We start from the raw sequence: 12,084 nt of genomic DNA, 5'->3' as shown, positions 1-12,084 counted from the left end.
ATTATAGACAGTTATAGTAAATAATCGTCTAATATTTTCATTATATTAGATAGTTATAGTAAATAACCGTCCAATATATTGCAATTTTTTTAATATGCTAGTTGCATTTCTTGCAGTCCCCTGCAACAATATAATGCAAATACAGACCAGTCCAATCCAATTCAGTTCAATCCATAATTGTACTAAACTAAATTAAATTATAGTAAATTAATAATTTTATTAAAATAAAAAAATTTGTTACCTATACAATTGCTCAACATAGTACTAAGTAAAACAAAGTTATTTGGTAGACTAAACTAAAATTATTCTAAATTATAAAAACTAAAATGAAAAAGTGCAATTTACTTATTTCGGGCCCACAGCTGAAAAATGTACTCACACTATTCCTCAATAACTTTGTTGATATGACAATCCTCGAATTCTTTACAATAAGAATCGGGATAATGCTGTAATAATGTAATATGACAACAAAGTTAATTGTTTCAACAAATTAAAATTCTATCTAGCCAACCATCTTCAATTAACCTCACCCATCAATACTAGGTCTTTTCTAATTGATGTAGCCATAGTTTCTTGAGCATTTTTAGCCATAGGCTAACTAGTAGATGTAGAGGGATAATCACCCATCAGTAGGTCAAGAAGTGGGTCAGTCAACAAGTCAGGGGGTGAATAGGTGGCATTGGGAGGATTATCAAATAGGTTAGTGGTCGAAGTGGGGTCACTAGGTCTCCTAAGTGGTATTTTGGGAGCCATTTACCTGTAATGAAATAGTTAAAAGATAAAACAGAAATAGTAATTAAGAAAATTAAAATGCACAAAGCACAAATAAAATACAAATAGTAATTAAGTAAATTAAAATACACAAGGCACAAATAAAACACAAATAGTAATTAAAAAATTTGATTACCACACGATTAAGTCAATCTTTTTCTTTTCCTCATCTTCTTTTGAAATTTTTTTTGCCTTGATAGCTTGATTTAATTTCATAATCTTCTCTTTCATTCTTTTGCCCCTTTTTGAAATCCAAATACCTTCATTGTGATCATGTCCTATCTAGTTGGCACCATCTTTGATAAGATTGCTTTAAGTATAGTCCCCTCAAATGGATCTTCCTCAACAACATCAATCATCTCTCTAATTATTTTGTTTAATACTATATCTAAGTTTCCCTTTGGTACTATACCTAGACAAATTACTGTGCACTAGAAAGTCATTAATTGTGCCAAATAGCATGGCTTTCAAATTAAATGTTTTCTTCCTGTATGCATCATACGCTTTGAACCTTATTCCCTATAATAGCTTCAAATCTTCAATTAAAGGAGCCAAGTATATGTCTATATCATTTCCTGGTTGTTTTGGCCCAAAAATTAACAAGGATATCATCAAATACTTGTGCTTCATGCATAGCCATGGAGGTAGATTATAAATGATTAACATCGCTGGCCATGTACTATAGGTATTGCTTTGCATGCCATGTGGATTCATTCCATCGATAACTAGTGCGAGGCATAGGTTTCTAAAATCTTTTACAAAGTCTGAGTAATCTCGATCAACCTTTTCCCATTGCGTAGAGTCAATAGGATGTCTTAGCATACCATCTCTAATTCTCTCGTTTGCATGCCATGTCAAATTTTTTGAATCTACTACACTGCTAGACAAGTGTTTAAACCTAGGCACAATGGGAAAGTACCATACCACCTTCTTCGGACTCTTTCCATTATCCTTATAACGTGATGCATTACATTTAGGACACTCAGTTAATGATACATATTCATTCTAAAACAAAGCTCAATCATTAGGGCAAGCATGTATCTTCTCATAACTCATGCCCACAGACACATTTGTTTTACATCATATGTTCAGGTTAGAAGCTTGTTACCCTTCGGTAATATTTCATGAATAAGTAAAATAAATTTTGTGAAGATCGCATCAGTCAACCTGCCTTTTTCTTTCAAGTTGAACAATCTCAGCACAGCGGTCAATTTTGAGAATTCTATGCAATTGGTGTATAAAGGTGTCCCTGCATCATTTCTCAACCTCTCTAGTATTTCTAGACAATCTCGGTGTTCCTCTTTAACAGCATTAGCCATCTCTTCAACACGATCATCCTCATTTATACTTGTTTTAAAATCATGTGATTTGTACGTATTGCTATACTCACGGCTTCTATCGGTTGTATCCCTTGACTCACCATGCTTATGCCAACATGTATAAGTATGATCAATTCCAAAACACACTAAATGATCTTCCAACTCACTCGCACTAACCCGCTTCAAGAGGCTACATTTCACACAAGGGCATACAATACTATTATGGTCTGCTTCATGTTCTAGTGCGAATCTAATGAACTCCTTCACCCCTCGACATATTCTTTTGTGACTCTATTCGCAGATATCCATTTCTTATCCATAATCTATCTCAATCTAATAAGAATTGTTAAGAAAAATCATATTAGTGACTTAATCATATTAAAAGAGTTAGTTAATGAATATATTAATTACTAACTCTATCAATCATGAGCCATATGCTTTCTCACACACACACATATCATCCCTCTCTAAGATAATTAAATTTAAGATAATACTTATAATTATATTATATTAATTATAAGTATTTTATCTTATGTGAAAACTTGCCAACAAGTGAATTCTTTTATTTATAATTTATAAAAAATTAAGAATTATTTTATGTTAGATATAATCATAAAAAATCATTTTTTTACTTATAATAATAAGTAAATATATATATATATATATATATTTCAATATTAACATTAATATATAGGCCCAACTATTATAAAAATTATATGTCATTAATTTATAAAAACTGATTTCATTGAAATTTTCTACCCCTATTCAAAACAAATAAAAAAAAAATTCTTGTATAAAAAATTGCCTTTCAATTAAAAAAAAGTTAAATAAAAGGGCCCTTAAAATGCCAAACTATTAATTTCAAACAAAAATTTGATAGCATAATGGCATAAAAATAAAATTTTCCTAGGCATTTTGCCCTCATTCTAATCACATTATTATCATCATCAAAAACAATATCACATGTTATTTAAAACTACAAATTACACATAACTAACAATTTCAAGTAAGTTAAAAGTACTCATATACAATTCCAATCACTGTGAAACTTCATATACTACTCAATCATCAATCAAAGAACCAAAAGATAAATTTTTTTCACTCAAACTAGTTAAATATTGTTCAAACAAAAAATACATAAAAAATAGACAATAAATTCAGATAAAAATAAAACTAAATATAACTCTCATTTAATCATATATTATTAGTGTAACATGCATTTTCAAGTGACCCATAACTTAAATTTTATATGGGTTCTTGCTAAAGGTCATTTTTTTCTATGAAGCATCATTTTTTACTTATAATAACGAGTAATATATATATATATATATATATTTCAATATTAACATTAATATATGGGCCCAACCATTATAAAAATTATATGTCATTAATTTATAAAAATCGATTTCATTGAAATTTTCTACCCCTATTCAAAACAAATAAAAAAATTTCCTTTTAATAAAAAAAAAGTTAAACAAAAGGGCCCTTAAAATGCTAAACTATTAATTTCAAAAAAAAAATTCGATAGCATAACGGCATAAAAAAAATTTTCCTAGGCATTTTGCCCTCATTCTAATCACATTATCATCATCCTCAAAAACAATATTATATGTTATTTAAAACTATAAATTACACATAACTAACAATTTCAAGTAAGCTAAAAGTACTTATATACAATTCTAATCACTATGAAATTTCATATACTACTCAATCATCAATCAAAGAACCAAAAGATAAAATTTTTTCACTCAAACTAGTTAAATATTATTCAAACAAAAAATACATAAAAAATAGACAGTAAATTTGGATAAAAATAAAAAAAATATAACTCTCTTCTAATCATGTATTATTAGTCTAACATGCATTTTCAAGTAACTCATAACTTAAATTTTATATGGGTTCTCACAAAAGGTCATTTTTTTCTATGAAGCATTTTACTGAACAGCTTGCGTGCGACACCAATAACACCCAAAATCAATATAATCTAATTTAACAAAACAAAAGCCTAATCAAGAATCAATAATCTATACAACAATGAAATACAAAAACTAAGTTAAATCATTTCAGAGAGCAAGAGATTCAGAAGAAATGAGAGGAGAAAAATGAGAGCATTTACATGTGAGAGAGCAGAGCACGAGGAGAGACAAGATCTTCGGTGGTGGGAGACGAATCTTCGGTGGCAGAGTAGGAGAAGAGAGTGGTGGGAGAGCAAGAGAGAGTTTGGAAGAGATTAATGGCCGAAATGAGAGGAGAGTAGACAAGAAGTGGAGAGCCAAGACAAAAACCAGAAAAAATATCAGATTTGGAAAAATGCAGAAGGGGAGGCCGAAGTTGATGAAATAAAGCACATATTGGACAGTTAAAATATTAACCTTTCATATTGGATAGTCTAAAAGAAAGAGGAAACTGAAAAAAATTAAACATATATTAGACGGTTCTAAAAATAACCATCCAATATATTTATTATATTGGATGGTTATTTATTGAATCGTCCAATATTTTAATTTATTAGACTGTTATAACTATAACCATCCAATAAGACCCATTATATATACCCATTTCTGTAGTAGTGTGAATTATTCACAAATTAAAAAGGATAAACTCAAATTAAACTAATGGAATTAAAGAAGAATTGATTTAGAACAAATTATTAAATTTTTTTCAATTCATAATTTTTGAAATTTACATCATTGGCCCAAAACTTTCAAACATTGTAATTCTGCCCCCAAAATATGAAAAATTATAGAAATTGCCTAATTTCTCCAAAGGTTATAATTATGGTCTAAACAATCCTAAAATGATGCTAAAAGTCAAAGATTACAGGAATAAAATGATGTAACAAATTTGACTTATCAAGCTAACCTAGTAGTGTCCTAAAACATGAAAACCATTGCATTTTACATGTAAATAACCATAGGATAAAATTTGCCAGCATGACTAATAGCCAAACTTGCACGTAATCTCTATTGAATTACATGTAAATCAAATAGATAGATTGCATGTCCCTGTGAGTGGCCTAGATTATATGGAAATAGATAAGGATCACATGTAAACTAATGACATAGAGAGGACACCCGTGTTGGTGCCCAAAATTACATGAAACCAACTTCTGATTACATGTAAATCAACCAAGTGAGAACCCTTGTACCCAAGCTAGAAGGCTTGCACCTTAAGCCAAAAGGCTTGTACTAAAGCTAGAACACTTGCACCTTAAGAAAAAAGGCTTGCACCAAATCCAGAACTCTTACACCCCAAGTTAGAAGGCTTGCACCAAGAGCATAATTACATGCAAACACCTTAGGTTTACATGCAAATAGTTGTTGCCATCATACTACACATAACACTTGTACCTTAAGCTAGATAGCTTGCACTCAGTCAAAAGGCTTGTATTTAAGCCAAAACCCTTACACCATATGTCAGAAGGCTTACACTCTATGCTAGAACCCTTATACCCTAATTTAGAAGACTTATACCCAAGCCTGAAGGCTTGCATCCTATGCTAGAACCTTTATACCCTAAGCCAAAAGGCTTGGACCTTATGCTAATACCCTTGAACCTTAAGCTAAATAGCTTGCACCTAAGCCAAAACCCTTGCCTCCGATGCTAGAACCCTTTCACCTGATACCAGAACCCTTACATCCAAGCCAGAAGGCTTACACCTGATGCTAGAACCCTTACGCTCAAGCTAGAAGGCTTGCACCAAGAGCATAATTATATAAAAATGCCTTATGTTTAAATGTAAATCAATGTTGTCATCATACTACGCATAACCCGTGTACCCTAAAACAAATGGCTTGCACCCTAAGCTAGATGGCTTACACTTAAAGCCAAAACCCTTACATCCAAAGCTAGAACCCTTGCACCTAAACTAGAATCCTTGTACCTATACACCCATGATTTAACCTATCTCCTTGGTGCAAAAATTTCCATAAAATCAATCATCCCTTCTGGGCACTCCATTAATGATGACACTCCTTTCTATCCTCTTTCTTTCTAGTCAAACTAGGTAAGAACCTTTACTTTGCCATATTTAAATATTTTAGATGTATTCAAAATTCCTATGTCATTTTCACCCATGCTCATTGATAGAACACATTTGTTACCCACTTTTATTTGTCAATTAGGACCCCTTTTATTAATGATTTATCACCTTCAAGTGCACACATTGCATTAGATTTAGAACTTTACCTAAGTTTCTAAGATCAGTGCACTAGGGGCATTTTGGTCCAAAAAAATGAACTTTTGAGAAAATGTACAAGAAAAATTAACAAGTGCATTTTATGTCCAGTTGATGAATGGTGAAATTATATTTTAAAATTCATTTTAGTTTGGGAGTAATTAAATAAAAAAGTCAACACTTCTAAGTGTCTTAGTTTGTCCTAGTTTTTGGTTTGCCTTTGTGTAAAATTTTATATAATTTTGTGCAGCCTGAAACTTGGTTAATTTTAATAAATTCTCCCTTCTAATTATGAATTTAATTCTTGAATTGATTTATGATTAGATTTTATATATCATATGCTATTTAATTGAATTATGTGATTTATGTGACATAGGTGGCATGTGACTTGTGCATCGATTGGGCAATTGAGGTCAACACTCCTTGAGGACAATGGCTGATGGTTTGCACGTGAATTATGATTATTTTGAGGGATTAGATCAGCTAAAATGATGTGGATGACACATGGGAAATTAGGCACACATTGGAATCATCTACAAACCAATAGGAAGTTGCCACCTTGCAAGTGTGACAAGGCTCCCATTTACATTTTAATTTCTTTTTCCTTATTTTTAATTAAGCTTCAGCTGATGGGAGACACCAAGGAGCACGCCATTTTAAGTCCCAAATGGGATCCAACATATCTCATTCATCTTCCACATTCTCTCTCTCTTGTTCATAGTGTTCTTCATTTTCTCCTTTTGTTCTTCATTTTCCAGCACCCTAACCTCCATTTTCAGCCACCAAACCTCCACAAAACTCATACCATTCTTCTCCTCTCTTCATTTTCGTCCATCCCTTCCATTTTCACAAGGATTGAAGCTCATTTCCATCATTCAAGAGCTATGGAGTTTGGCCTTCACAAGCAATCACTAGGGTTCTTGAAGATGAAGATTGGCTAAGTTTCTTTGTGGAATCCTAGAGAGATGAAGATGGAGGATGAGTCTTGAGCTTCAAATTGGCTAAGTTCTTTTGTTTCCTATCCTCTTCTCTTTTTACTAGATGGTTAGATTCCTTAATCTAGGGTTTAATCATCTTAGCTTATAAATTCTAATTTGATTTTTGATGTTGATGTAAAGAGAGAGGATTGTTTCATTTAATTTCTTCCTTGGACAGCCATGACTGAATTTTGCCACTCTTTGTTTGGCACATAATCTTGTGTTTTTCAATTAGTGAATTTCTTGTGTTAATATTGCATAATCTTGTGGTGTTAATGCTGTGTTGTTGAGTAGTTGACATAATCTTGTGTGTTAGCTTGTGTTGTTGAGTAGCTTGACATAATCTGTGGTTGCTCAATTTATGTGTTTGACCATGGCTGTTGAGAGAGGATTTTGAGTGAATCACTTGGCTAATGTTTCTTCACCAATTGGTTAATTGAACTAGGGACTTTAATCTAAGACCTAGGGAGTTAGCTAATTAGGTTAATTGGCTTAGGATAATTTTCTTAAGTCATGACAGCTTTAGTCAAGAGGAAAGGGAAGCTAAACTTAGCCTAATCATGAGAAGATAATGAGTCCAAAATCAACTAATCTCTAGGGTTCCATTATTGTAAAAGGGAAGTTCATTCACTCACTTTCACTAGCATTTTAATTACTTGCACATTAGGTAATTAGTTTAGATAATTAGCTAACTAAATTCCTACAAACTTTGGTTGATTTATTTCACTAGATAACTTTCAATTAGACTTAAAAACATTCCTTGGGAGATGACCTAGGGTTGGCCCTATATTGCATTAGGGTTAGCTTTAGTGTAATTTTGAGGATAAGCGACTAATTTCCTATCAAAATTTTGGCGTCGTTGCCGGGGAAATGGTTTAAGTTTAATTCTAAGGTTGTTTAGTACTTAATTTACATTTTTAGTGTTCCTGGAAAATCTTTTGAAAAATTATAAAATTTGTTTTTTGTGTCTTGTTTAGTGTTTTTTGTGTGTTTGAGTTTTTTATTGTTTTGAAAAAAAGAAAAAAAATTTAGTGCAATTTTTTTGTTGGTTTGGTGTAGAGCTGAAAATACTCTGTTTCTAGTGTCTCTGTCTGAAATTGAAAAATTAACTGGAATGAGTCTGAGGGAATTTGAATTGGAATTTATTTCATTGAAAGCTCTATATCCTAGCTTTACTTTAAAATTGGTTTGGTCAATTTTGGACGTGGGAAGTGTCCTGTGGAAATTTTACAATCTAACAAGGTCCAGGGAGCCATTACAGAGGATTCCAAAAACCCTGTTTCAACTTTGAGTTAGCATATCTTCCTCTTTGTGTGTTCAAATTGATTGATTCTAGTTTCATTTTTCTTATCGCTGTCTTATCTTTGTTTCTCTGTGTTTAGGATTTTTCTTCAATTTTTCCATTTTCCTATTTGAAAGTTTGTTAGAAGCTCTGAAGGTCTTCTGGACGAAAATCCTGTTTTTCTCCAGACTTGAGGACCAACTTGTGGGAAAATTCTGGGAACGATTGGGAAGGATTTTTTAATCTAAAAGTTTTATATAATTTGCCTGTATATCTCTTGTGTTTCTCATAAAAGTTTCAGGGGAATTTATCATGTGGATTTGCTGATAGAAAATTCACAAGTTCACTGTCTCTAGAGAGCCTACTGTGCGAATTCCAGATTGCCAAAGCTTCTTGATTGAGCATTTCTAACTCTCTTTCTACTTGTTTGGTGTTATTTTTTTTCATTTTGTTTGCTATGAGTTTAATAAAAAAAATAAAAAAATTTATTCTCTTGCTTTGTGTGTTTTGAATTATTTCATTTTGATTTGCATTTTAGTTTAGTTTGTTCTTCGTTCTTAATTTTCTTGAGCTTGATTAGTGCATGACCCGAAGAAAACCTACCTCTTTTGTTGAATTAGATCCAGAATTGAAAGAAGTATTTCTAGATGAGAAGATCACAAACCTATTCTTGATTCTCATTTGGTTTGTAATTCAACAATGGAAGGTATCTTAGGACATGAGCATGTGCATAATGAGGGCCATGGGAATGGGAATGAGAATTTGCATGATGATGGCCATGTTAATAATGAATTTGAAGGCTTGCATAACCCTAGAGAGGAGAGGAGCATTAGGCAATTAACTCAACCTAATTGGCATGATAATCCTTATGGCTTATATGTTCCTCCTACTAATGTTCAATTTGAAATTAAATCCTCCTTGATTAATGCATTGCCTAAATTTCATGGGTTACCAGGAGAGGATTGTCATAGGTTTTTGCATACTTTCCTATTGGTTTGTGATACTATGAAGCCTATGCATGTAAATGTTGATGATGTTCAAGCTAAGGCTTTTGTATTTTCTCTTGAAGGTTTAGCAAAGGAGTGGTATTTCAACTACCCTTCTTATGTGAAAGTGAGCACATGGGCCGAGCTAAGAAGACTCTTCTTAGATAAATTCTTTCCAAATTCCAAGGTCACCAATTTGAGAAAGCAAATCTATGGGGTCCCACAAGGAGAGGATGAGAGTCTCTATGAGTATTGGACTAGATTCCAAGGCCTTTTGGCTAAATGCCCACACCATCAAATTTCTAGTGAGAATTTAGTCCAATATTTCTATGAGGGCTTGATTCCAAGAGACAAAGTTAACATTGATGCCGCTAGTGGTGGATGCTTGATTGACCTCACTTCCTTAAAGGCTTGGGAACTAATTGACAAGATGGCTTCAAGTGGTGCTCAATACTCTACAAGGGAAAGAGAAATGTGAATATGGTAGGTTCCTCAGTTCTTAATGATTCATATGTGGACTTGCTAGCTGCCAAGATTGGGAGAATGTTGGCTCCACAAATATCTCAAGTGAGCAATGTAAGTACTTCTCAAGCACTTGTCCCTTATTCTTGTACTTTTTGTGACTCACCTATGCATGTAGAAAGCAATTGTCCTATTAAGTTTGAACAAGTAAATGCTATCTACAATGGAAAACAATCCTATGGTGGGAGGCAAGGGCAAGGAGCTTATTCTAATACTTACAACCCTTCATGGAGAGACCATCCTAATTTCTCCTATTCAAATCCAAATGTGGCTTTACAAGACAATCAACAAAGAGGATCCTATCAAAAACACCTTTGGCCGTGACCCTCCACCTCATTTGTCTCAAGGTAGCTCTTCTCAAAGCTACAATCCAAGTGGTAATTCTCTTACAACCTTCTTCTAATTCTTATAGTGATAGGAGGCTTGTTCCAATTGAGAGTTCTTCTAATTCGAAACTCTTCTAATGATGTGAATGTGTTACGTAAGCAGTTGATTGAAATGAACTCTTTGTATAAAAACATGTATGATGGCTTAGGGAACAAGGTAGAGAGTATGGGTAACAAGTGTGAGAACATGAACTCTAAAATTGATGCCCTTACTTCTCAAATGAATATGCTTGCTAACCAATTAAGTGCAGCCAATGCTCAAGCCTCTACATTACCATCCAACACCGTTGCTAATCCTAAGCTAATCTTAATGCTATCAATTGAGGAGTGGCAAGGAGTTGGGAGAAAGAGTACAAGAAGACAAAAGACAAGGGAAGGCGAGAAGCCCTCTTTAAATTCTTCAATTGATGTTAATGTTTCTAGTTCTTTTTTGCTCCTAATGATGCATCTTTTTGTAGAGATGATGAGGATGAAAACATTGAGGAGATCATATGTGAGCAACCACCATCTAAGGTGGAAAAGGGGACTATGGCCGAGTTGTTTAGTAAGGAAAAAGAGGGAGAGGCCGAGCAAAGTGAAACAAAAAGGAGAGTTCAAGGAAGGAAGAAGGAAAGCAAAGTCAGAGATTATGAAGAAGCTTCCTTTTCCACACACAAGCACAAGTGGTCCCTAAGCAAGTAAAGGGACAATTTGATCAAGAGGTATATGATTTCTTCCACAAGATTCATGTTAATGTACCCTTGATGGATGTAGTTAAGAACTTTCCTAAGTATGCCAAATTTTGAAAGATTGTTGTACAAATAAAAGAAAATTTAGGCCTAATGCAAGGGTACAATTACCCTCATCTGTGAGTGCTATCATGAAGCCTCAACTCCCTATAAAATGTGAGGACCCCCGGTTCCTTCACAATTCCATGCAAGATTGGCAACACACATTTTTCTCATGCATTGATAGACTTAGGTGCAGCCATTAATGTTATGCCTCTTTCAATTTATCATGCCTTGAGTCTTGATTGCATGCATAAGACACCTATGATATGCCAATTAGCGGATAGAAGTGTTAGAAGACCACATGGAGTAGTAGAAGACTTGTTGGTTTGTGTTAAAGGTCTATTATTTCCTGTGGATTTCTATGTGCTTGATATGTCAAAAGAAGGGAGTGGGGATGATATTTTGATTTTAGGAAGGCCATTTATGAGGACTGCCCGTACATTGATTGACATGGAAAAAGGTAGTTGATTTTGAAATGTGGAGAGGATCATGTTATTTTTAATATATATAGAAGCAATGAAACTCCTTTTGAGGATTATTCTTTGTTAGGTGTAAGTTCCATTGAGTTATTGCTTCATGATGCTTGTGAGTCTCACATGCTTGATTCTTTCTCACATGTTGATGATGATTTGTCTCTGTTACTACTACATGTATGATGGATGTAGTTGTCCTATTTGTTTAGAGATTGATGCATGCTTGAATGATGCAAACTACTTCTTCTCATGATTTGTTTAAATATCTCCTATGCTTGATCTGAAATGCTGAGAAGGGTATATCTTCTTGTGTTGTAGGTACTAAAGCCATTAAGGCCGAATCTATGAGTTTTTCCTCCACTCGAGCTTGATGTTCTTAGGATTCCCAAGCTATTGGAGGAAAATTCTACACTTTCACATA

General features: G+C 33.3%; 1 non-coding gene across 1 annotated transcript; it reads right to left on the bottom strand.

Annotated features, from left to right (window-relative positions):
* Positions 1-9,705: 9,705 nt before the first annotated feature.
* Positions 9,706-9,812, bottom strand: LOC129291914 (small nucleolar RNA R71). Its single transcript, XR_008588808.1, has one exon. It is a non-coding gene; the product is annotated as a small nucleolar RNA R71 (small nucleolar RNA).
* Positions 9,813-12,084: the final 2,272 nt, after the last annotated feature.

Source organism: Prosopis cineraria, unplaced genomic scaffold (genome assembly GCF_029017545.1).
Source record: "Prosopis cineraria cultivar Desert tree isolate PC_DT_omini unplaced genomic scaffold, ASM2901754v1 PC13, whole genome shotgun sequence".
Taxonomy (NCBI): domain Eukaryota; kingdom Viridiplantae; phylum Streptophyta; class Magnoliopsida; order Fabales; family Fabaceae; genus Prosopis; species Prosopis cineraria.
The sequence above is the reverse complement of the archived record's forward strand: the minus strand, read 5'-3'. Positions and strand labels throughout refer to the sequence as shown.